Raw genomic sequence first — 27,265 nt, forward strand, 5'->3', positions numbered from 1 at the left:
TGGTCTGCCATTTCTTTGTTCCCCATTATAAATTCCCCCGTTTCTGACTGTAAGGGGCCCACATTTGTCTTCACTAATCTTTTTCTCTACACATATCTATAGAAGCTTTTACAGTCAGTTTTTATGTTCTCTGCTAGCTTACTCTCATACTCTATTTCCCCCTTCTTAATCAATCCTTTTGTCCTCCTCTGCTAAATTCCAAACTGCTCACAATCTTCAGGTTTGCTGCTTGTTCTGGCCATTTTATATTTCTCCTCCTTGGATCTAATACTTTCCTTAATTTCTTTTGTTAGCCACAGTTGAGCCACCCTTCCTGTTTTACTTTTGCACAGACAGGAATGAACAATTGTTGTAATTCATCCATGCGCTCTTTAAATGCTAGCCATTGCCTATCCACTGTCAACCCTTTAAGTAACGTTCCCCAATCTATCATCGCCAACTCCCGCCTCATACCTTCTTAGTTTTCTTTGTTTAGATTCAGGACCCGAGTCTCGGAATCAACTCTCTCACTCTCCATCTTAATGAAGAATTTTATCATATGGGCGCACTTCCCCAAGGGACCCCACACAACAAGATTGTTAACTAATCCTTTCTCATTACACAATACCCAGTCCAGGATGGCCTGTTCTCTAGAGGTGTTATACACCTCTATCAATTCTCCACTCAATCTCCTTTGAGAAAGGCAGAATAATCCTAGCTTTTCCAACCTAACCTTGTAACTAAAATCCCCCATCCCTGGATCCATTCTGGTAAATCGCCTCTGCGTCCTCTCAAGGACCCTCACATTCTTTCTAAAGTCTGCTGAGCAGAACTGGAAGCAACACTCCAATTGGGGCCTAACCAGAGTGTTATAATGGTTCAGCATAACTTCCCTGCTTTTGTACTCAATGCCTCTATTTATAAAGCCCAAGATCCCATATGCTTTGCGAACCACTCTCGCAATATGACTTGCCTCCTTCAAAGATTGATGCACATGAACCCCAAGTCCCTCTATTCCAGTACACTCTTTAGAACTGTGCCATTAAGTATCTACTGCCTCTCCCTATTCCTTATGCCAAAATACATCACCTCACACTTGTCACTATTAAATTCCATCTGCCACCTGTCTGCCCATTCTGCTAGCCTATCACTGTCCTGTTGCAGGCAGTTCATATCATCCTCACTGTTTGCCGCTCCTCCAAGTTTGGTGTCATCGGCATATTTTGAGATTCTACTCTGTATTCCAAGAGCCAAGTCAATTACCTTGAGCAAAAAAAGCAGTGGTTCTAGCACTGACCCTTGGGGAACACCACTGTCGACTATCCTCCAGTCTGACAAAGAACCATTTAATAAGACTCGCTGTTTTCTGTCCTTAAACCAATTTTCTATCCAATTGGACACTGACCCTCCTGTACCACGAACCTCAATTTTGTTAACCGCCCTTTTATGTGGTACCTTGTCAAACATTTCCTTAAAATCCATATAAACAACATCCACTGCATTCCCTTCATCAAGCTGCTCTGTTAGTTCATCAAAAAATGCAGTTAGATTCGTCAAGCATGAACTCCCATTTATAAATCCATGCTCACTCTCCTTAATTAACTCGAACCTCTCCAAGTGACTGTTGATTTTTTACCCTGATTATTCTTTCTAAAACCTTACCCACCGCTGCTGTTAATCTAACTAGCCTGTAGTTACCCGGACTGTCCTTACACCCTTTCTTGAATAAGGGTGTCGCATTTGCCACTGTTTAATCCTCTGGCACCTCCCCCGTTTCCAGGGAAGATTGGAAGATTATAGCAAGCCCTTCCGTTATCTGCATCCGCATTTCCTTTCGCAACCTGGGATGTGAGCCATCCGGACCAGGTGATTTATCTTCCCTAAGCACAGCCAGCCTTTTTAGTACCTCCCTCTCATAATTTGTACTCTCTCCATTGCCTCTACTTTCTTCACTTCAACTGATATTTTGTCAAATTCCACTTCCTTAGTGATCACAGGTGCAAAGTACTCATTAAGTAGATTAACATTGCCCTGCACCGCTAAGCTTATATTATCCTTTTTGTCCCTAATAGGCCCAACTCAACCTCTTACTACCCACTTATCATTTACATGCTGCTCGAAGATTTTTGGGTTTCCTTTCATGTTGACTGCCAGTCTATTCTCATAGAAATGGAGAATAAGCAAATATAGAAGATGTAAGTATTTTCCATCCTTGATGAGGTGGAATTTTTTATGTTGTGGGTGGTAATGTCTTGGCCCACGAGTGTGGTGGAAGCAGAGACAATCAATGATTTGAAAAGGAAATTGGATGGATACTTAAAGGAAAGAAACTTGCAGGAGGAAAGGGATCCAGCTGGTGAGTGGAACTGACTAGATTGCTCCGGGGAGAGCCAGCATGGACGTAATCGGCCAAATGACTACCTTCTGTGTTGTAAATGACTCTGTGTTGTTTCTCAAATTCAATCCACTGGTGCTTGGGAAATAATCTCAAAGTAAATTGTGCAACTGGAAAATCAGAACCAAGGCAAGGGACGCATAAGGAAGCGAATTTGCTGCAACCCGAGATTGAACCAGGGACCTTTAGATCTTTAGTCTAACGCTCTCCCAACTGAGCTATTTCAGCCCTACATGCACAGCAGCTTGGTGCCCTTGTTTTGGAAGAAAATTCATACATTCAAGTTTTCCAAAAAATTAAAGAACACGACATGTGAGTAATATTCCCCATTGCTTTCTCAGTACTGATGGATTGTGAAGCGGGAGACAGCCAGAAGTGCCACCGAGCCGCACAGACTCCGAGCTGAGAATGAAATGAGATCAAATTCAATCTTTCATAGTGAGATGCTGCTGAGAGGTAAGAGTCCTGAATCAAAGCGAGACTTGCTCATTTCAAACACTCCCTGTACTCTCTGCTCATGAAGCCTTAAAAAAGGGAAAAACAGAATGGCACTCAAACTCACAACGCTGCCATTAAAAGTCTCATATTCGACTGACAGAACTGTCACTTCTATTCGGTCTCTTATTGGATGGATGCAACTCCAACGCAGGGATGGCATTCAAATCCTCCCATGGGTCCACATGTCAGACTGAGTTCCATGTTGTAGACTCAAGCAAAGGAAATCTGCTCACTTCCAAAACTATCAGCGAATTGAAGCTGATTACAATCAACATCATCAGAGGTCAGAACTACCTGGTGAAAGAAGACACCCTGAAGAAGGATCCACAATTATTCAAAGGCATCGACAAAGTGAAAAACAAGAAAATCGATGAGTCAATGCAAGCCAAACAACAGAAACACTGAAGAATTCCATTCCATTCCAGTCCAGAACCCAGTCCTGTTGTTTTTGGAGTCAGGTCACAATTGCAGCAACAACTTTATATTCCCACTTGGCCATCTGTCCATTTAGTTAATTGCAATTTTGTCGACAAGCTCTTTGAATCCTGTTGTCTTGTCCTTTAGCCAGCTCCGTATGGAAGTCAATTCCGCCTTCTGCAAGGCTGAAACCAATAGATAACCTTAATCTAAAAATTCCAGCAGACCAGGGCTCGTCCAGGACTTGAACCGGGATCTTTCGCATGTCTATTAACCATACCCCCGAAGCAAGAATCATACCCCTAGACCAACGAGCCACTGACAAGTCAGGCTTTATTAGCTGCTGTGGAATTTCACTGGAACCCCCCTGCCAATCATCCATTTTTTTTCAGATCAAAGCAACATCCTGCAAATGCTGAAATAAAAACAGAAAGTGCTGGAAATGTTCAGCAGCTCTGGCAGCATCTGTGGTGTGAGAAACACAGTTAATGTTTCACGGCACTCACCTTTTGTTTCAGCCAACCTTTCAGACTGCTTCTGTCCATCCAATCTCACTTTCTATTCTATCCACATTCTAACCATTCACTCCGTTACTACATTTTTCATGAATTCCTCATTTCTTTTATTAATGACAATTTTGTATTTCTGGCCTTTGCTTCAGACACCACCACAAGTGGAATCATGTCTCCATCTACCCAATCAAACCACTTCGCTGTATCCTCACATTGCAATGTTTCTTTAACCCTGACAGACTGTGGAGTTTCTGCTGCTTGATTGCAGTTCTTGCTTCCCGCCAGTAGATGTCACCTCACTCCAATACAGTGAAGTTTACAAATCTGAGAGAGACACAACAGGAAATAATTGTTCACATTATAGTGAATGTGTGGGATTTAGAAATACTCGGAGTGGAGACGAGTTATTATTGCACTCTGCTATTACATCTTTTATAATGGACTCCAGCATTTTCCCCACGACTGCTGTCAGGCTAACCGGTATATAATTCGCTGTTTTCTTTCTGCCTCTTTTTTTAAATAATGGAGTTACATTAACTACCGTCCAATCCATTTGAACTGTTCCAGAGTCTACAGAATTTTGAAAAAAGACCAGAAATGCATCTGCTATTTCAAGGGCCACGTCCTTAAGTACTCTGGGATGTAGATTATCAGGCCCTAGGGATTTATCGGCCTTCAATCCCATCAATTTCCCAAACATTCCCTACTAATACTGATTTCATACAGTTCCTCCTTCTCACTAGACCCTATGTTCCCCAACATTTCTGGGAGATAATTTGTATCCTCCTTTGTGAAGACAGATCCAAAGTATGTATTTAATTTGTCTGCCATTTCTTTGTTCCCCATTATAAATTCCCCCGTTTCTGACTGTAAGGGGCCCACATTTGTCTTCACTAATCTTTTTCTCTACACATATCGAGAGAAGCTTGTACAGTCAGTTTTTATGTTCTCTGCTAGCTTACTCTCATACTCTATTTCCCCCTTCTTAATCAATCCTTTTGTCCTCCTCTGCTAAATTCCAAACTGCTCACAATCTTCAGGTTTGCTGCTTGTTCTGGCCATTTTATATTTCTCCTCCTTGGATCTAATACTTTCCTTAATTTCTTTTGTAAGCCACAGTTGAGCCACCTGTTTTACTTTTGCACAGACAGGAATGAACAATTGTTGTAATTCATCCATGCGCTCTTTAAATGCTAGCCATTGCCTATCCACTGTCAACCCTTTAAGTAACGTTCCCCAATCTATCATAGCCAACTCCCGCCTCATACCTTCATAGCTTCATAGGTGTTATACACCTCTATCAATTCTCCACTCAATCTCCTTTGAGAAAGGCAGAATAATCCTAGCTTTTCCAACCTAACCTTGTAACTAAAATCCCCCATCCCTGGATCCATTCTGGTAAATCGCCTCTGCGTCCTCTCAAGGACCCTCACATTCTTTCTAAAGTCTGCTGAGCAGAACTGGAAGCAACACTCCAATTGGGGCCTAACCAGAGTTTTATAATGGTTCAGCATAACTTCCCTGCTTTTGTACTCAATGCCTCTATTTATAAAGCCCAAGATCCCATATGCTTTGCGAACCACTCTCGCAATATGACTTGCCTCCTTCAAAGATTGATGCACATGAACCCCAAGTCCCACTCTTCCAGTACACTCTTTAGAACTGTGCCATTAAGTATATATTGCCTCTCCCTATTCCTTATGCCATAATACATCACCTCACACTTGTCACTATTAAATTCCATCTGCCACCTGTCTGCCCATTCTGCTAGCCTATCACTGTCCTGTTGCAGGCAGTTCATATCATCCTCACTGTTTGCCGCTCCTCCAAGTTTGGTGTCATCGGCATATTTTGAGATTCTACTCTGTATTCCAAGAGCCAAGTCAATTACCTTGAGCAAAAAAAGCAGTGGTTCTAGCACTGACCCTTGGGGAACACCACTGTCGACTGTCCTCCAGTCTGACAAAGAACCATTTAATAAGACTCGCTGTTTTCTGTCCTTAAACCAATTTTCTATCCAATTGGACACTGACCGTCCTGTACCACGAACCTCAATTTTGTTAACCCCACTTTTATGTGGTACCTTGTCAAACATTTCCTTAAAATCCATATAAACAACATCCACCGCATTCCCTTCATCAAGCTGCTCTGTTAGTTCATCAAAAAATGCGGTTAGATTAGTCAAGCATGAACTCCCATTTATAAATCCATGCTCACTCTCCTTAATTAACTCGAACCTCTCCAAGTGACTGTTGATTTTTTACCCTGATTATTCTTTCTAAAACCTTACCCACCGCTGCTGTTAATCTAACTAGCCTGTAGTTACCCGGACTGTCCTTACACCCTTTCTTGAATAAGGGTGTCGCATTTGCCACTGTTTAATCCTCTGGCACCTCCCCCGTATCCAGGGAAGATTGGAAGATTATAGCAAGCCCTTCCGTTATCTGCATCCGCATTTCCTTTCGCAACCTGGGATGTGAGCCATCCGGACCAGGTGATTTATCTTCCCTAAGCACAGCCAGCCTTTTTAGTACCTCCCTCTCCTAATTTGTACTCTCTCCATTGCCTCTACTTTCTTCACTTCAACTGATAGTTTGTCAAATTCCACTTCCTTAGTGATCACTGATGCAAAGTACTCATTAAGTAGATTAACATTGCCCTGCACCTCTAAGCTTATATTATCCTTTTTGTCCCTAATAGGCCCGACTCAACCTCTTACTATGCACTTATCATTTACATGATGCTCGAGGATGTTTGGGTTTCCTTTCATGTTGACTGCCAGTCTATTCTCATAGAAATAGAGAATAAGCAAATATAGAAGATGTAAGTATTTCCCATCCTTGATGAGGTGGAATTTTTTATGTTGTGGGTGGTAATGTCTTGGCCCACGAGTGTGGTGGAAGCAGAGACAATCAATGATTTGAAAAGGAAATTGGATGGATACTTGAAGGAAAGAAACTTCCAGGAGGAAAGGGATCCAGCTGGTGAGTGGAACTGACTAGATTGCTCCGGGGAGAGCCAGCATGGACGTGATCGGCCAAATGACTACCTTCTGTGTTGTAAATGACTCTGTGTTGTTTCTCAAATTCAATCCACTGGTGCTTGGGAAATAATCTCAAAGTAAATTGTGCAACTGGAAAATCAGAACCAAGGCAAGGGACGCATAAGGAAGCGAAATTGCTGCAACCCGAGATTGAACCAGGGACCATTAGATCTTCAGTCTAACGCTCTCCCAACTGAGCTATTTCAGCCCTACATGCACAGAGGCTTGGTGCCCTTGTTTTGGAAGAAAATTCATACATTCAAGTTTTCCAAAAAATTAAAGAACACGACATGTGAGTAATATTCCCCATTGCTTTCTCAGTACTGATGGATTGTGAAGCGGGAGACAGCCAGAAGTGCCACCGAGCCGCACAGACTCAGAGCTGAGAATGAAATGAGATCAAATTCAATCTTTCATAGTGAGATGCTGCTGAGAGGTAAGAGTCCTGAATCAAAGCGAGACTTGCTCATTTCAAACACTCCCTGTACTCTCTGCTCATGAAGCCTTAAAAAAGGGAAAAACAGAATGGCACTCAAACTCACAACCCTGCCATTAAAAGTCTCATATTCGACTGACAGAACTGTCACTTCTATTCGGTCTCTTATTGGATGGATGCAACTCCAACGCAGGGATGGCATTCAAATCCTCCCATGGGTCCACATGTCAGACTGAGTTCCATGTTGTAGACTCAAGCAAAGGAAATCTGCTCACTTCCAAAACTATCAGCGAATTGAAGCTGATTACAATCAACATCATCAGAGGTCAGAACTACCTGGTGAAAGAAGACACCCTGAAGAAGGATCCACAATTATTCAAAGGCATCGACAAAGTGAAAAACAAGAAAATCGATGAGTCAATGCAAGCCAAACAACAGAAACACTGAAGAATTCCATTCCATTCCAGTCCAGAACCCAGTCCTGTTGTTTTTGGAGTCAGGTCACAATTGCAGCAACAACTTTATATTCCCACTTGGCCATCTGTCCATTTAGTTAATTGCAATTTTGTCGACAAGCTCTTTGAATCCTGTTGTCTTGTCCTTTAGCCAGCTCCGTATGGAAGTCAATTCCACCTTCTGCAAGGCTGAAACCAATAGATAACCTTAATCTAAAAATTCCAGCAGACCAGGGCTCGTCCAGGACTTGAACCCGGGATCTCTCGCATGTCAATTAACCATACCCCCGAAGCAAGAATCATACCCCTAGACCAACGAGCCACTGACAAGTCAGGCTTTATTAGCTGCTGTGGAATTTCACTGGAACCCCCCTGCCAATCATCCATTTTTTTTCAGATCAAAGCAACATCCTGCAAATGCTGAAATAAAAACAGAAAGTGCTGGAAATGTTCAGCAGCTCTGGCAGCATCTGTGGTGTGAGAAACACAGTTAATGTTTCACGGCACTCACCTTTTGTTTCAGCCAACCTTTCAGACTGCTTCTGTCCATCCAATCTCACTTTCTATTCTATCCACATTCTAACCATTCACTCCGTTACTACATTTTTCATGAATTCCTCATTTCTTTTATTAATGACAATTTTGTATTTCTGGCCTTTGCTTCAGACACCACCACAAGTGGAATCATGTCTCCATCTACCCAATCAAACCACTTCGCTGTATCCTCACATTGCAATGTTTCTTTAACCCTGACAGACTGTGGAGTTTCTGCTGCTTGATTGCAGTTCTTGCTTCCCGCCAGTAGATGTCACCTCACTCCAATACAGTGAAGTTTACAAATCTGAGAGAGACACAACAGGAAATAATTGTTCACATTATAGTGAATGTGTGGGATTTAGAAATACTCGGAGTGGAGACGAGTTATTATTGCACTCTGCTATTACATCTTTTATAATGGACTCCAGCATTTTCCCCACGACTGCTGTCAGGCTAACCGGTATATAATTCGCTGTTTTCTTTCTGCCTCTTTTTTTAAATAATGGAGTTACATTAACTACCGTCCAATCCATTTGAACTGTTCCAGAGTCTACAGAATTTTGAAAAAAGACCAGAAATGCATCTGCTATTTCAAGGGCCACGTCCTTAAGTACTCTGGGATGTAGATTATCAGGCCCTAGGGATTTATCGGCCTTCAATCCCATCAATTTCCCAAACATTCCCTACTAATACTGATTTCATACAGTTCCTCCTTCTCACTAGACCCTATGTTCCCCAACATTTCTGGGAGATAATTTGTATCCTCCTTTGTGAAGACAGATCCAAAGTATGTATTTAATTTGTCTGCCATTTCTTTGTTCCCCATTATAAATTCCCCCGTTTCTGACTGTAAGGGGCCCACATTTGTCTTCACTAATCTTTTTCTCTACACATATCGAGAGAAGCTTGTACAGTCAGTTTTTATGTTCTCTGCTAGCTTACTCTCATACTCTATTTCCCCCTTCTTAATCAATCCTTTTGTCCTCCTCTGCTAAATTCCAAACTGCTCACAATCTTCAGGTTTGCTGCTTGTTCTGGCCATTTTATATTTCTCCTCCTTGGATCTAATACTTTCCTTAATTTCTTTTGTAAGCCACAGTTGAGCCACCTGTTTTACTTTTGCACAGACAGGAATGAACAATTGTTGTAATTCATCCATGCGCTCTTTAAATGCTAGCCATTGCCTATCCACTGTCAACCCTTTAAGTAACGTTCCCCAATCTATCATAGCCAACTCCCGCCTCATACCTTCATAGCTTCATAGGTGTTATACACCTCTATCAATTCTCCACTCAATCTCCTTTGAGAAAGGCAGAATAATCCTAGCTTTTCCAACCTAACCTTGTAACTAAAATCCCCCATCCCTGGATCCATTCTGGTAAATCGCCTCTGCGTCCTCTCAAGGACCCTCACATTCTTTCTAAAGTCTGCTGAGCAGAACTGGAAGCAACACTCCAATTGGGGCCTAACCAGAGTTTTATAATGGTTCAGCATAACTTCCCTGCTTTTGTACTCAATGCCTCTATTTATAAAGCCCAAGATCCCATATGCTTTGCGAACCACTCTCGCAATATGACTTGCCTCCTTCAAAGATTGATGCACATGAACCCCAAGTCCCACTCTTCCAGTACACTCTTTAGAACTGTGCCATTAAGTATATATTGCCTCTCCCTATTCCTTATGCCATAATACATCACCTCACACTTGTCACTATTAAATTCCATCTGCCACCTGTCTGCCCATTCTGCTAGCCTATCACTGTCCTGTTGCAGGCAGTTCATATCATCCTCACTGTTTGCCGCTCCTCCAAGTTTGGTGTCATCGGCATATTTTGAGATTCTACTCTGTATTCCAAGAGCCAAGTCAATTACCTTGAGCAAAAAAAGCAGTGGTTCTAGCACTGACCCTTGGGGAACACCACTGTCGACTGTCCTCCAGTCTGACAAAGAACCATTTAATAAGACTCGCTGTTTTCTGTCCTTAAACCAATTTTCTATCCAATTGGACACTGACCGTCCTGTACCACGAACCTCAATTTTGTTAACCCCACTTTTATGTGGTACCTTGTCAAACATTTCCTTAAAATCCATATAAACAACATCCACCGCATTCCCTTCATCAAGCTGCTCTGTTAGTTCATCAAAAAATGCGGTTAGATTAGTCAAGCATGAACTCCCATTTATAAATCCATGCTCACTCTCCTTAATTAACTCGAACCTCTCCAAGTGACTGTTGATTTTTTACCCTGATTATTCTTTCTAAAACCTTACCCACCGCTGCTGTTAATCTAACTAGCCTGTAGTTACCCGGACTGTCCTTACACCCTTTCTTGAATAAGGGTGTCGCATTTGCCACTGTTTAATCCTCTGGCACCTCCCCCGTATCCAGGGAAGATTGGAAGATTATAGCAAGCCCTTCCGTTATCTGCATCCGCATTTCCTTTCGCAACCTGGGATGTGAGCCATCCGGACCAGGTGATTTATCTTCCCTAAGCACAGCCAGCCTTTTTAGTACCTCCCTCTCCTAATTTGTACTCTCTCCATTGCCTCTACTTTCTTCACTTCAACTGATAGTTTGTCAAATTCCACTTCCTTAGTGATCACTGATGCAAAGTACTCATTAAGTAGATTAACATTGCCCTGCACCTCTAAGCTTATATTATCCTTTTTGTCCCTAATAGGCCCGACTCAACCTCTTACTATGCACTTATCATTTACATGATGCTCGAGGATGTTTGGGTTTCCTTTCATGTTGACTGCCAGTCTATTCTCATAGAAATAGAGAATAAGCAAATATAGAAGATGTAAGTATTTCCCATCCTTGATGAGGTGGAATTTTTTATGTTGTGGGTGGTAATGTCTTGGCCCACGAGTGTGGTGGAAGCAGAGACAATCAATGATTTGAAAAGGAAATTGGATGGATACTTGAAGGAAAGGAACTTGCAGGAGGAAAGGGATCGAGCTGGTGAGTGGAACTGACTAGATTGCTCCGGGGAGAGCCAGCATGGACGTGATAGGCCAAATGACCACCTTCTGTGTTGTAAATGACTCTGTGTTGTTTCTCAAATTCAATCCACTGGTGCTTGGGAAATAATCTCAAAGTAAATTGTGCAACTGGAAAATCAGAACCAAGGCAAGGGACGCATAAGGAAGCGAAATTGCTAAAACCCGGGATTTAACCAGGGACCTTTAGATTTTCAGTCTAACGCTCTCCCAACTGAGCTATTTCAGCTCTACATTAACAGTGGCTTGGTTTCCTTGTTTTGGAAGAAAATACATACATTCAAGTTTTCCAAAAAATTAAAGAACACGACATGTGAGTAATGTTCCCCATTGCTTTCTCAGTACTGATGGATTGTGAAGCGGCAGACAGCCAGAAGTGCCACTGAGCCGCACAGACCCCGAGCTGAGAATTAAATGAGATCAAATTCAATCTTTCATAGTGAGATGCTGCTGAGAGTTAAGAGTCCTGAATCAAAGCGAGACTTGCTCATTTCAAACACTCCCTGTACTCTCTGCTCATGAAGCCTTAAAAAAGGGAAAAACAGAATGGCACTCAAACTCACAACCCTGCCATCAAAAGTCTCATATTCGACTGACAGAACTGTCACTTCTACTCGGTCTCTGATTGGATGGATGCAACTCCAACGCAGGGATGGCATTCAAATCCTCCCATGGGTCCACATGTCAGACTGAGTTCCATGTTGTAGACTCAAGCAAAGGAAATCTGCTCACTTCCAAAACTATCAGCGAATTGAAGCTGATTACAATCAACATCATCAGAGGTCAGAACTACCTGGTGAAAGAAGACACCCTGAAGAAGGATCCACAATTATTCAAAGGCATCGACAAAGTGAAAAACAAGAAAATCGATGAGTCAATGCAAGCCAAACAACAGAAACACTGAAGAATTCCATTCCATTCCAGTCCTGTTGTTTTTGGAGTCAGGTCACAATTACAGCAACAACTTTATATTCCCACTTGGCTATCTGTGCATTCATTTAATTGCAATTTTGTCGACAAGCTCTTTGAATCCAGTTGTCTGGTCCTCATGCCAGCTCTGTTTGGAAGTCAATTCCACCTTCTGCAAGGCTGAAACCAATAGATAACCTTAATCTAAAAATGCCAGCAGGCCAGGGCTCATCTGGGATTAAAAGCCGGGATTTCTTACATGTTAATCAACCACATTCCCTAAGCGAGAATCATACCCCTAGACCAACGAGCCACTGACCAGTCAGGTTCCTTTAGCTGCTGTGGAATTTCACTGGAATCCCCCCAGCCAATCATCCATTTTTTTTTCAGATCAAAGCAACATCCTGCATATGCTGAAATAAAAACAGAAAGTGCTGGAAATGTTCAGCAGCTCTGGCAGCATCTGTGCTGAGAGAAACACAGTTAACGTTTCAGGGCACTCACCTTTTGTTTCAGCCATCCTTTCAGACTGCTTCTGTTCATCCAATCTCACTTTCTATTCTATCCACATTCTAACCATTCACTACGTTACTACATTTTTCATGAATTCCTCATTTCTTTTATTAATGACAATTTTGTATTTCTGGCCTTTGCTTCAGACACCACCACAAGTGGAATCATGTCTCCATCTACCCAATCAAACCACTTCGCTGTATCCTCACATTGCAATGTTTCTTTAACCCTGACAGACTGTGGAGTTTCTGCTGCTTAATTGCAGTTCTTGCTTCCCGCCAGTAGATGTCACCTCACTCCAATACAGTGAAGTTTACAAATCTGAGAGAGACACAACAGGAAATAATTGTTCACATTATAGTGAATGTGTGGGATTTAGAAATACTAGGAGTGGAGACGAGTTATTATTGCACTCTGCTATTACATCTTTTATAATGGACTCCAGCATTTTCCCCACGACTGATGTCAGGCTAACCGGTATATAATTCGCTGTTTTCTTTCTGCCTCTTTTTTTAAATAGTGGAGTTACATTAACTACCGTCCAATCCATTGGAACTGTTCCAGAGTCTACAGAATTTTGAAAAAAGACCAGAAATGCATCTGCTATTTCAAGGGCCACCTCCTTAAGTACTCTGGGATGCAGATTATCAGGCCTTGGGGATTTATCGGCCTTCAATCCCATCAATTTCCCAATCATTCCCTACTAATACAGATTTCATACAGTTCCTCCTTCTCATGAGACCCTATGTTCCCCAACATTTCTGGGAGGTAATTTGTATCGTCCTTTGTGAAGACAGAACCAAAGTATGTATTTAATTGGTCTGCCATTTCTTTGTTCCCCATTATAAATTCCCCCGTTTCTGACTGTAAGGGACCCACATTTGTCTTCACTAATCTTTTTCTCGACACATATCTAGAGAAGCTTTTACAGTCAGTTTTTATGTTCTCTGCTAGCTTACTCTCATACTCTATTTCCCCCTTCTTAATCAATCCTTTTGTCCTCCTCTGCTAAATTCCAAACTGCTCACAATCTTCAGGTTTGCTGCTTGTTCTGGCCATTTTATATTTCTCCTCCTTGGATCTAATACTTTCCTTAATGTCTTTTGTAAGCCACAGTTGAGCCACCCTTCCTGTTTTACTTTTGCACAGACAGGAATGAACAATTGTTGTAATTCATCCATGCGCTCTTTAAATGCTAGCCATTGCCTATCCACTGTCAACCCTTTAAGTAACGTTCCCCAATCTATCATCGCCAACTCCCGCCTCATACCTTCATTGTTTCCTTTGTTTAGATTCAGGACCCTAGTCTCGGAATCAACTCTCTCACTCTCCATCTTAATGAAGAATTTTATCATATTATGGGCGCACTTCCCCAAGGGACCCCACACAACAAGATTGTTAACTAATCCTTTCTCATTACACAATACCCAGTCCAGGATGGCCTGTTCTCTAGAGGTGTTATACACCTCTATCAATTCTCCACTCAATCTCCTTTGATATAGGCAGAATAATCCTAGCTTTTCCAACCTAACCTTGTAACTAAAATCCCCCATCCCTGGATCCATTCTGGTAAATCGCCTCTGCATCCTCTCAAGGACCCTCACATTCTTTCTAAAGTCTGCTGAGCAGAACTGGAAGCAACACTCCAATTGGGGCCTAACCAGAGTTTTATAATGGTTCAGCATAACTTCCCTGCTTTTGTACTCAATGCCTCTATTTATAAAGCCCAAGATCCCATATGCTTTGCTAACCACTCTCGCAATATGTCTTGCCACCTTCAAAGATCGGTGCACATGAACCCCAAGTCTCTCTATTCCAGCACACTCTTTATAACTGTGCCATTAAGTATATATTGCCTCTCCCTATTCCTTATGCCAAAATACATCACCTCACACTTGTCACTATTAAATTCCATCTGCCACCTGTCTGCCCATTCTGCTAGCCTATCACTGTCCTGTTGCAGGCAGTTCATTTCATCCTCACTGTTTGCCACTCCTCCAAGTTTGGTGTCATCGGTATATTTTGAGATTCTACTCTGTATTCCAAGATCCAAGTCACTTAACCTTAACAAAAAAAGCAGTGGTTCTGGCACTGACCCTTGGGGAACACCACTGTCGACTATCCTCCGGTCTGACCAAGAACCATTTAATATGACTCGCTGTTTTCAGTCTTTAAAACAATTTACTATCCAAATGGACACTGACCCTCCTAATCCATGAACCCCAATTTTGTTAACCACCCTTTTATGTGGAACTTTATAAAATGCTTTCGTAACATCCATATAAACAACATCCACTGCATTCCCTTCATCAGTATTCTCAGATAGTTTATCAACAAATGCAGTTAGATTCGTCAAGCATGAACTCCCATTGATAAATCCATGCCCACTCTCCTGAATTAACTCAAACATCTCCAAAGGACTTGATTTTTTTCCCTGACCTGTTGATCTCATGCTGTTTGCAAGCTCACCATAGAACATGTATTTGGCAATGTGACCGTCATCCATTTGGCCCAGTCAACAGAGTCACCGCTGACTCAAGAGGGCAAACATGCTGTGGATCCCTGCATGCTGGTGTACTTCCGCATTCGGCACTCTGTCCTGCCAGGAGATGCCCAGTATCCATCTGAGGCAGTGGAGGTGGAAGCTGTTCAGCCGCTTTTTTTGGCTTGTATAAGTTGTTGATGCTTCTCTACTATAAAGGAGGGTGCTGAGAACACAAGACTGGTACACGTGGAGCTTTGTATTTTCGGTCAGTTTGCTGTCGGTTCACACTTGTCTTCTCAACTTTGACATGACAGCTGCAGCATTGGAAATCCTGGTGCTGATTTCAGCATCAAGGGACAGATTGCTGGTGATTGTTGATTGAAGGTATGTGAAGCTGTTGACAACCTCCAAAGTGAGGTTGTCGATGTTGATGGAAAGTGGAGTCTCTCCGTCCTGGCCCGTAACTTTCATCTTCCTGATGCTGATTGTCAGTCCAAACTCTTTGCAGGCCAGGGAGAGCCGATCTACAAGCTGCTGTGACTGAACTTCATTATGGGATGTCAGCACAGCATCATCAGCAAATAGCAACTCACAGACTAGGAATTTACCCACTTTGGTCTTGGCGCACAGTCTTGCCAAGTTGAACAGCTTGTCGTCAGCTCTGATGTGCAGGTGAACACCTATATCTGAGTAATTGAAAGTGTACAATAGCAGCATGGAGAAGAATATGCCAATTATAAAGGATGTGATAACTAGACAGTTCGAAAATGATGACATGATTGAGCAGAGTCAACATAGATTTATGAAAAGGAAAACAGGTTTGAAAAACCTGTTGAGATTTTTGAGGATGTTACCTATAGAACAGATAAAGGAGAACCAGTGGATGTGTGGTATTTGTATTTTCCTTTGGTAAGGTCCCACACAGGAGGTGAGTAAACAAAATTAGAGCACATAGGCTTGGGGATGATATACTGATATGGATTGAGAATTGGTTAACAGACCGAAAACAGAGAGCGGGAATAACGGGTCCTTCTCAGGATGGCAGGCTGTTACTATTGGGGTACTGCAAGGATCAGTGTTGGAGCCACAGCTGTTAACAACCTATATAAATGATTTGGATGTGGGGATTAAATGTAATATTTCCAAGTTTGCAGATGACACAAAGCTCGGTGAAGTGTGAGTTGTGAGGAGGATGCAGAGAGTCTTCCAGGGGACCTGGAGAGGCTAAGTGAATGGGCAAGAACATGGAATATAATGTGAATAAGTGTGAAGTTATTCACTTTGGTAGAATAAACAGAAAGACAGAGTATTTCTTAAATGGTGAGAGGTTGGGAAGTGTCGATGTCCAAAGGGACCTGGGTGTCCTTGTTCCTGAGACACTAAAAGCTCTTGTGCAGGTGCAGCAATCAATTAGGAAGGCAAATGGTATGTTGTACCCACACGAGGGGTCATGAGTACAGGAGTAAAGATGTCTTGCTGCAATTGTATAGAGCCTTGGTGAATCCGCACTGGAGTATTGTGTACAGTTTAGTCTCATCTTATGAAGGATACACTTGCCAGAGAGGGGGTGAAACAGAGGGTCAACAGACTAATCTTTTTTTTGCATTTATTTCATTTCACCTCAGTTTGTTCAGTTTGCTTACCTACTGTTTTTTTTCAGGTTTGTACTTCCTGCTGTTCAATATTCAGTCCATTAACACCTAATCTGTACGAATGCTTTGTCTTTCAACACACCATTAACATATTGTTTGCCTTTGCTGCATGAACTTTTGGTCAGCTATGTGGCCTTGTCCAATCTACACCTTCTCCTTTGTTATCTCCTGCCCCACCCCCACCCCACTTGCTTATAACCTGTGACTTTTCTAATATATGTCAGTTCCGAAGATGGGTCACTGACCTGAAACGTTAACTCTGCTTCTCTTTTCACAGATGCTGCCAGACCTGCTGAGTGGTTCCAGTATTTCTTGTTTTTATGTCACCAGACTAATCCCTGGGATGGTGGGATTGTCTTATGAGGAAACTGGGCCTGTATTCCTTAAAGTTTCGAAGAATGAGAGGTGATCTGATTGAAACTGACAAAATTCTTACAGGGCGTGACAGTGTGCATGTAGACAGGATGTTTGCCCTGGTTGGTGAGTCTAAAACCAAAGGACATCGTCTCAGAATAAGGAGTAGGCCATTTAAAACTGAGATGGGTGGCATTTCTTCACTCAGACGGTGGTGAATCATTGGAATACTGTGACCCAGAGGGCTGTGGCAGCTCAATCATTGAGCATGTTCAAGACAGAAATTGATAGAAATCTTGATACTCATGAGATCAAGGGATATGGGGATAGCATGGGAAAGGGGCTTTGAGGTAGGTGGTCAGCAATGATCGAATTGAATGACAGAGCAGGCTCGACGGGCTGAATAGCTGACTCCTATGTTCCTGTGTTCCGAAGAGAGTTGGCGCCAGCGCGCAGCCCTGCTTTACCCCACTGCTGATCTTGAAAGCGTCTGATGTTGCTCCATTGTAACTGATGGAACTGTGCATGTTCTCGTGGAAAGAAGAGATGATGCCCAAGAGGTCAGGAGGGCAGCCTATGTTCCATTGCAGTTTGAAGAGGCCGTCTCTGCTGACAAGATCAAAGGCCTTAGTGATGTCCAAACAAATGTGTGAGGCTCTGTGGCGCAATGGATAGCGTGTTGGACTTCTAAATAATAATTAAGATGATATTCAAAGGTTGTGGGTTTAAGTCCCACCAGAGTCAGATTTTGGACCAGAAACAGAGGAGCACAACGGAACAACAAATGAAGAAATGTGCCAAAAGCACAGACTCGGTGACAGAGCGAGAGAGAGAGGAGCAGAGCAGGGGAAAAAAAAAATCGAGGAGTGACGTCACAATGGAGAGTGAGAGCAGGGCAACAGAGAGCCGCTGGGGTGAGGATACAGGATTTGGTTCTTTCTTCGGTGCAGTGGAAGGAGCTGTTTGGTGAGGATCTGGTAAGCTGTGACATCACAGGCAAGCAGGTCGTTGATTGGTTTGGAAGAACCGACCTGCTTGATGCGCATCTGGTAAGTGATTAAGATCCATTTTAGGCCTAACGTTTAAAATAGTAAACAAACTAGTGGTAAGTTTAATAAAATATGCAATGAAATGAATAATTGAATAAAATATTTAAGTAGTTAATTGAAACACGTTAAGGATGACAGGACAAGTGATGTGTCACAGCTGCAGCATGTGGGAGTTCCTGGATGCCAGTGTGATCCAGGGCAAACACGTCTGCAGTAAGTGTTTGTGGCTCAAAGAGGGAGAAAAAAGGAATGTAGTGGTAGTAGGGGACAGTATAGTAAGGTGGATTGACTCTGTTCTCTGCAGCAAAAGCAAGAGTCCAGACGGCTGTGTTGCCTGCCGGTGCCAGGATTCAGGACATCTGCTCAGGGCTGGAGCGAAACATACAATGGGACGGGGAGGATCCAGTCGTCGTGGTCCATGTCAGTACCAAAGACATAGGCAGGACAAGGATAGAGGTTCTGCAAAGTCAGTATGAGGAACTAGGCACCAAATTAAGAAGCAGAACCTCAAAGTTAATCATCTCTGGATTATTACCTGAGCCATGTGCAAATTGGCATAGGACAAATAAGATTAGAGAAAGTAATGTGCGGCTGAAAGACTGGTGTGGTAGCAGTGGGTTCTGGTTTGTGGGGCATTGGCACCAGTACTGGGGAAAGAGGTGGCTGTACCGTTGGGATGGTCTACACCTGAACCGTGCTGGTGCCGGTGTTCGAGCGAGCCACATAACGAGGGACGTAGAGACGGTTTTAAACTGAATAGTGGGGGCAAGGGATCAAATTTGGGAAGATATGGTGAATCAAGGAGGAGAGACAAGGCAAGAGAGAAAGGTATAAATATGGGAAATGATAAACAGACTGTGACAGGAAGGGACAGAATGTACAAATCTAAGAGTAAATCGACAGATAAGGCTAGAGGTGACAAAAATAATAAAAGGACAAAACTAAATGCTCTGTATCTGAATGCATGGAGCATTTGAAACAAAACAGATGAACTGGGAGCACAAATAGAATAAATAAGTACGATCTGATAGTCATTACAGAGACATGGCTGCAGGGCGACATAGATTGGGATGAGAATATTGGAGGTGACATGGCATTTTGGAAGGACAGGAAGCTAGGAAAAGGTGGCGGGGTAGCTCTGTTAATTAATGATGGTATTAGCGTAATAGAGAGGGATGACCTGAGTTCTGGAGATCAGGATGCAGAAGCAGTTTGAGTACAAATGAGAAATCATAAAGGTAAGAAGTCACATGTGGGAGTGGTGTACAGGCCTCCTAACATTAACCACACTGTCGGATGGGAGATAAAGGAAGAAATAATGGCAGCTTGTCAGAAAGGTACTGTGATAATTATGGGGGGTTTTAATCTACATATAGATTGGAAAATTCAGATGGGCAGAGGTAGCCTAGATGAGGAATACATAGAATGTTTTGGGGATAATTTCTTGGAACAATACATTCTGGAGCCAACCAGAGAGCAGGCTATACTAGACCTGGCATTGTGCAACGAGATAGGATTAATTAATGACCTCATAGTTAAGGTGCCCCTAGGTAGTAGCGATTATAATATGATTGAATTTTACATTCAGTTTGAGGGAGAGGAGAGTGGGTCCCAGACTAGTATTTTAAATTTAAATAAGGGCAATTATAAGGTCATGAAAGCAGAGCTAACTAAAGTGAACTGGCAAATTAGGTTAAGGGATAAGTCAATAGAGATGCAGTGGCAGACATTTAAGGGGATATTTCAGAATACACAGAATAGATACATTTCAACGAGAAAGAAAAGTTCCAAAGGTGGGACTCACCATCCATGGTTCACGAAAACAGTTAAAGATACTATCAAACTTAAAGAAAAAGCCTATAATTGTGCAAAGGTGGGAGGCAGGTCAGAAGATTGGACAGAATATAAAAAAAACTGCAAAGAATGACTAAAAGATTGATAAGGAAGGTAAAATTAGAGTATGAGAGAAAGCTCGCAAGAAATTTCAAGACAACTAGTAAGAGTTTCCACAGATATTTTAAAAAGAAAAGAGTTAACAAAGCGACTGTTGGTCCAATTGAAAGTGTGCCTGGGGAATTAATAATGGATAATTAAGAGATGGCAGATGAATTGAACAGATACTTTGCATCGGTCTTCACTATTGAGTATACAAATAACATCCCAGTATTAGCCGTATATCAGGAAATTGAAGGGATGGAGGAACTCAAGAAAATTACAATCACCAGGGAAGTGGTACTAAACAAATTGTTGGAGCTGCGGGTTGACAAGTCGCCAGGTCCTGAATTGGCTAGTGAGATAGTTGATGCGCTGGTTTTAATATTCCAAAATTCCCTAGATTCGAGAAGGTTCCGTTAGATTGGAAAAGAGTGAATGTAACTCATTTATTCAAAAAGGGAGGGAGACAGAAAGCAGGAAACGACAGGCCAGTTAGCTTAACATTTGTCTGAGGGAAAATGTTTGGAGCTATTACAGAGGATGTTATAGCAGGGCATTTAGAAAACATTAAGGTAATCAGGCAGAGTCAACATGGTTTTTTGAAAGGGAAATCATGTTTAACCAATTTATTGGAGTTCTTTGAGGGAGTTACATGTGCTGTGGATAAAGGGGAACCAGTGGATGTATTGTATTTCGATTTCCAGAAGGATAAGGTGCCATATCAAAGGTTATTGCAGAAAATAAAAGCTCATGGTGTCCGGTGTAACATATTGGCATGGATAGAAGATTGGCTAGCTGACAGGAAACAGAGAGTCAGCATAAATGGGTCATTTTCTGGTTGGCAAGAAGTAACGAGTGGTGTGCCACAGGGATCTGTGCTGGGGCCTCAACTTTTTACAATTTATATAAATGACTTAGATGAAGGGACCGAAGGTATTGTTGCTGAATTTGCTGATCACAAAGATAGGTAGGAAAGTAGGTTGTGAAGAGGACATAAGGGGGCTACAAAGGGATATAGATAGGTTAAGTGATTGGGCAAAGACCTGGCAAATGGAGTATAATGTGGGAAAGTCGGAAATTGTCCACTATGGCAGGAAGAATAAAAAAGCATATTATCTAAATGGTGAGAGATTGCAGAGCTCTGAGATGCAGAGGGATCTGGGTGTCCGAGGGCATGAATTGTAAAAGGTTAGTATGCAGGTCCAGCACGTAATTAGGAAAGCTAATCGAATGTTATCATTTATCACCATGGGAATTGAATACAATAGTAGGGAGGTTATGCTTCACCTATACAGGACATTGGTGAGACCTCTTCTGCAGTACTGAGTACTGTACTGGTCTCCTTATTTGCGAGAGGATGTAAATGCATTGGAGGTAGTACAGAGAAAGTTTACGAGACTAATACATGGAATGGGTGGGCTGTCTTACGAGGAAAGATTGGACAAGCTAGGCTTGTCTCCGCCAGAGTTTAGAAGAGAAAGAGGCGACATGATTTGTTATTTAATTTATTAATTAACAAATTAGCTATCCTCCAGTCTTCCGGTACCTCACCCGTGGCTAACGATGATACAAAAATCTCTGCCAGCGCCCCAGCAATCTCCTCCCTTGCTTCCCATAGCATCCTAGGATACATCTGATCAGGCCCTGGGGATTTATCCACCTTAATGCGCTTCAAAACCTCCAACACCTCCTCCTTTGTAATGTTGATATGCTGCAGGATATCGCTGTTCCCTCCCTTGAACTCACTAGCTTCCATGACCTTCTCCACGGTAAATACAGACGAGAAATATTCATTTAAGACCTCGCCCATTTCGCGTGGCTTCACACATAGATTGCCACACTGATCCTTAAGGGGACCTGCACTCTCCCTAGCCACCCTTTTACTCTTAATACACTTATAGAATCTTTTAGGATTCTCCTTTATCTTATCTGCCAGGGAAATCTCATGGCCCCTTTTCGCCCTCCTAATTTCCTTCTTAAGTATACTCCTATATCCCCTATACTTCTCGAGGGACTCGCTCGATCCCAGCTGCCTATACCTGACGTATGCCTCCTTATTTGTCCTGACCAGACCCTCAATATCCCTCGTCAACCAAGGTTCCCTAAACTTGCCAGCCTTGCCCTTCCATCAAACAGGAACATGCTGGCCCTGAACTCTTCCTATCTCACTTTTAAAAGCCTCCCACTTGCCAGACGTCCCTTTACCTGTAAACAGCCTCTCCCATTCAACTTTTGAGAGTTCCTGTCTGATGCCATGGAAATTAGCCTTCCCCCAATTTAGGACTTCAACCTGAGGACCAGTCCTATTCTTTTTCATAGCTATCTTGAAGCTAATAGAGTTATGGTCACTGGTCCCAAAGTGCTCCCCCACTGCCATATCAACCACCTGCCCATCCTCATTTCCTAAGAGGAGATCGAGTGTAGCCCCTTCTCTAGTCGGGCCATCCACGTACTGCTTCAGAAAACTATCCTGGACTCACTTAACAAATTCTTCCCCATCTGATCCCTTAGCACTAAGGCAGTCCCAGTCAATATTAGGGAAGTTAAAATCACCTACTATTACAACCCTATAATTCCTATACCTATCTGTGATTTTCCTACATATATGCTCCTCCACTTCCCTCTGACTATTGGGGGGCCTATGGTATAATCCCATCAAAGGGATCACCCTTTTATTATTTTTAAGTTCTACCATTATGGCCTCACTGGACATTCACCCCGGGATATCCTCTCTAAGTACTGCCGTGATGTCCTCCCTAATCAGTAGTGCAACTCCCCCTCCTCTCTTACCTCCACCTCTGTCACGCCGGAAGGATCAGTACCGCGGAACATTGAGCTGCCAGTCCTGCCCATCCCTCAACCACGTTTCCGTAATAGCTCCAATACCACAATCCCATGTACCGATCCATGCTCTGAGTTCATCTGCCTTACCTGTAAGGATACTTGCATTAAAGTAAATGCAGTTTAGCCCACCAGACCTTCCACGCTCCCTGTCCTGCCCCTGCCTGGCCTGCCTACTGGACTTGCTTGCTTTAACCTCTCCATTTGCCTCAACTATCTCATCGGAGAGACTACTACTTTGGGTCCCACCCCCGCTGCAAGACTAGTTTAAACCCTCCAGTGTATTACTATAAAATCTCCCTACAAGGATATTGGTCCCCTTCCAGTTCAGATGCAACCCGTCCCTCTTGTACAGGTCACCTCTGCACCAGAAGAGATCCCAATGATCCAAGTACCTGAAGCCCTCCCGCCTTCGCCAGTCTTGAGCAATGCATTCATTTGCCGAATCCTCCTATTCCTACCCGCACTAGCAACAGGGAGTAATCCTGAGATTACAACCCTAGAGGTCCTGCTCTTTAACATTCTGCCTAACTCCCCATATTCACTTTGCAGAACCTCATCTCTCTTCCTGCCTATGTCGTTCGTACCAACATGGACCACGATTTCTGGCTGCACACCCTCCCCTTTCAGAATTTCCGGCAGCTGCTCCGAAACATCCTTGACCCGAGTATTAGGGAGGCAACATACCATCCTGGAGTCTCGTTTGCGGCCACAGAAACGCCTATCTGCACCCCTTATGATAGAATCCCCTATCACAATAGCTCTTCCTCCCCTTTTCATCCCCTGCTGTGCAGCAGAGCCCTCCGTGGTGCCACGGACCGCGCTGTTGCTCTTTTCCCCTGGGAGGTCTTCCCCCCAACAGGAACTAAGGCGGTGTATCTGTTTGAGAGGGGGATGGCCACAGGGGACTCCTGCACTACCTGCCTGCTCCTACTATTCCATCTGGTGGTCGCCCATCCCTTTTCTGCCTGTGCATCCATTACCTGCGGTGCGACCACCTTACTAAACATGCTATCCATGACACCCTCAGCTTCGTGGATGCTCCACAGTGAAACCACCCGCAGTTCCAGCTCCATAATACGAGTAGCCAGTAGCTGCAGCTGGATACACTTCCTGCACACATGGTCGTCATGGAGACTGGGAGGGTTCCTGAATCACCACATAGCGCAGGAGGAGCATATCACGGGGCTGAGCTCTCCTGCCATGACTTACCCTTAGATTAATTAGTTACTCCCTTAATAAAAAAATACTAATGACACTAGGGGCCTTGTTCTACCCACTACAATCTAAAGTCCTTCATAAGCTACACTGAATAAAAAAAACACTTTAGTAGTACTCATCTTATCAGCAGAGGTTTTTTTTTCAAGTAAAAAACTTTGCCCTTTTCTTTAAGATATTTAAATACACTAACAGCAGTGACTCACCAACCAATCACCTTGCAGCTCTCCTCTGACATCACAGTTGGCTTCTTTTTTTTTCAAAACTCCAGCACACTGGAATATCTCCACTCCACTCCTGGAAGGTAAGAGACTGGGCCTCGATCCTCGGATTGGATTTATAGGCTCCGCTCTCAACATTCTCCTCATATCGGTCCATATAGGTCTGCTCCGCTCCGCTCCTCTCCGCTCCCGGAAGGTAATTCACCAGCTTTTGCAGAAAAGTAGGTCTTAAGCTGTTGCAGTACCTGTTAGAAAGATAGTCTAAGCTATTCTGAAGTCATCTTCCAATGTCAACTACATGGAAGCAGGATTTTAAAGGATAAGATGTAGTTTTTAAAAGTCACTTCAATCTTGTTAATAAAAAGTCAGATGTAAATTTAAGAACTCTGATCAGGCTATGCTAAAAAGTTACATCCAATTAAGAAATAAGATACAACATTTAAAATGTCTGAACTCCCTCTGAAAGTTGACAACTGCTGCTGCCGGTGTCTTCCTGGAATAGTGGAGCTGTTGTGTCAACAGAAAAGTCCTTCCCGAGCAGCCCTGAGCCTGTTGGTACCGGCTTTAATCCAACCCAGGTAAAAATCAGGGTACATTGTGGGCAATGAGCCCAAATTGCTGAACTACAGGTCCCTGTCACTTTAAAGAGTGGGCTGGTGCGATTATGATCAGAGGCTCCTTCTAAGCACATTTCTCACCACCACAACTTCCAGATGCTGGTGTTAGTGTGTGCATGTACCAGCAGTTGCAGTGCTGTTCAGACCCTCAATAGCAGTGAAAGTCTCAGAGTTCACCGCTATTGGGGCTGTAAAATCCAGGCCAATATCTCACAGTCCTGTTAGATTTGCTCTCCCTCTGTACAAAATCAAACTCCACACATTGTCTTTCACTCACTCCTGTTTCCAGCCCTGATGGTGCAGAAATCCCCTCTCAAAGGTACACAATCCAGTTGATTTCTGATCAAATACCTCCTTCCTCATTCAATAGAGGAAACAGAGACATAAACAGGAGTCAGGTGCAAGAAAGTTTCACCAACAGAGCAAAGAAAGGCACCAACAAAAGTCACACCTACTTTCCAAATCATTTCACTGGAATATTCTTTCACTTGTTTTGTCGGATGACTGCAATAAATCTGAAAATGAGCACCATGAGGTTTGTGTTCACTAGTCACCTGTTCTCCTGTGTTTGTCTGTCAGGTATGTAATTCAGTTTGTATTGGATATTGAAGAGAATCTCTTTTCAAGAAGATTACACATTGTACTGTGTTTAAAGCAACCAACTTGGAAAATGGCAGAAAATGAATGTTTCAATACCTGTGTGACCAGATTCTTCCAATGCTTTTCAACAGCTAGATTGATGATGCTTGTAATCTGTATCCTGTGGAGAATGGGAGAGGAGAATAAAAACATGGTGCATGAACAGGACAGACTGTGTAAAATGGGAGCACAGAAATACTGCCACCTCATTGAAAGTTAATGAGATTTATTCGAAGTCAGACACCTGTCCACAATGAACAAGTGAATACATTAATTGTCCACTTTCAATCTAAATGGGACTGAGGTTCCAACAGAGAAGTTTTCTGGAAAATACCTGCTGCAGTTTTAAAATTGATGAACTGGAACATCTTATACTAACTTTCAAATAACTGTCGTGATTGTATAGTTCCCATAGTGGAGAGAAGGAGTTGTTTATAAATATAAGCAGAAAGACACATTTGTGGATTGGCGAATGAACTTTATCTTTCTGAAATGTATTTGTCCATTGGTTGCAGGGCACTGGAAATTCTTTTTTACATTTCAATTGTAGCAGCAGCAGTTAGCAGCAAAATGTCTGATTAATCAGAGTAGTGGGTCTGGGAAACACTTAAACAGCCGAGACCCTGTAAAACAGAACTCCAAGTAATAGTTTAAATAAGGCACTGAACTGACAGAGCAGTAAAGGCCTGCTCAGGTCAGGAAAAAAAACCCGACACAAACCTGACAGAACCACATTGGACCCGAGCCTGACCCGGCCCGAGTATCTCCATTTATTCCCACGCCCAAACTAACCCGAGCTTTACCCGACCACCGGAATATTCACTTTATCTACCTCCCGATTCCGAATCTACAGGAAGCTGCAGCATGAGCGCAATGACGTCATAGAGATGCTCACTTGCTCACTGCGCAGACTCAGAGTTTCCCTCCTAAATGACCCGGACTCCCAGCTTTGGTTGGCTTTTCAACTTTTGACACTTATTAAACTCAACTTCCCAGCAAAGTTAAATGTAATACTTACTGTGTGTGTCCGACACGGACTCAGACCAACCTGGACCCAGCCTGACCTGAACCTGACCCAACCTGATCCGAGCCCGAAAGCCAGAACCGGAAGAGCGACCCGACATGAACCGAACCCGACACAGGCCGTCGGGTTCAGGTCGGATTGCAGGCCTTCACAGAGTGGAGGTCAGATGAGGATTGAATTAATTTCAATCACTGAATCTAAACAAGAAGTAAATCTGTCAGGAATGGAACACTTTGCTTTATATGTGAGCTTGTGGCACAACGGTAGCGCATCTGACTCCAGATCAGAAGGTTGCGTGTTCAAATCACGTTAGGCTCAGTTGTGTTTTACAGCAGCTCAAGTTCCTGGATTTTATATCAGAAGAGAGTTCGATCTATTGGAATGTTCAGTGAATGGTTGAATTTCAAGATCAACTTTAATAGATTAAAGTCCTGATTTCTGGTTCCGTTCCATTTCCATGCTCAGTTCTTATTTCACACTGTTTTATATCAGAACAATGTTTCAGTGATGTGATGTGTCCATTGTTTGTACAAT

The 27,265-nt window shown here is 42.9% G+C and overlaps 4 non-coding genes across 4 annotated transcripts; 2 read left to right on the forward strand and 2 right to left on the reverse strand.

The window, feature by feature from the left end:
• Positions 1–2,529: 2,529 nt before the first annotated feature.
• trnaf-aaa (transfer RNA phenylalanine (anticodon AAA)) lies at positions 2,530–2,602 on the reverse strand. The gene has a single exon. It is a non-coding gene; the product is annotated as a tRNA-Phe (tRNA).
• Positions 2,603–11,430: 8,828 nt separating this feature from the next.
• On the reverse strand, positions 11,431–11,503 carry trnaf-gaa (transfer RNA phenylalanine (anticodon GAA)). The gene has a single exon. It is a non-coding gene; the product is annotated as a tRNA-Phe (tRNA).
• A 6,337-nt stretch (positions 11,504–17,840) lies between these two features.
• Positions 17,841–17,931, forward strand: trnar-ucu (transfer RNA arginine (anticodon UCU)). The gene is given in 2 exon segments: positions 17,841–17,877; positions 17,896–17,931. It is a non-coding gene; the product is annotated as a tRNA-Arg (tRNA).
• Positions 17,932–26,977: 9,046 nt separating this feature from the next.
• Positions 26,978–27,049, forward strand: trnaw-cca (transfer RNA tryptophan (anticodon CCA)). The gene has a single exon. It is a non-coding gene; the product is annotated as a tRNA-Trp (tRNA).
• The last annotated feature ends 216 nt before the right edge of the window (positions 27,050–27,265 follow it).

The sequence above is a fragment of the Heterodontus francisci genome, unplaced genomic scaffold (assembly GCF_036365525.1).
Source record: "Heterodontus francisci isolate sHetFra1 unplaced genomic scaffold, sHetFra1.hap1 HAP1_SCAFFOLD_330, whole genome shotgun sequence".
NCBI lineage: Eukaryota > Metazoa > Chordata > Chondrichthyes > Heterodontiformes > Heterodontidae > Heterodontus > Heterodontus francisci.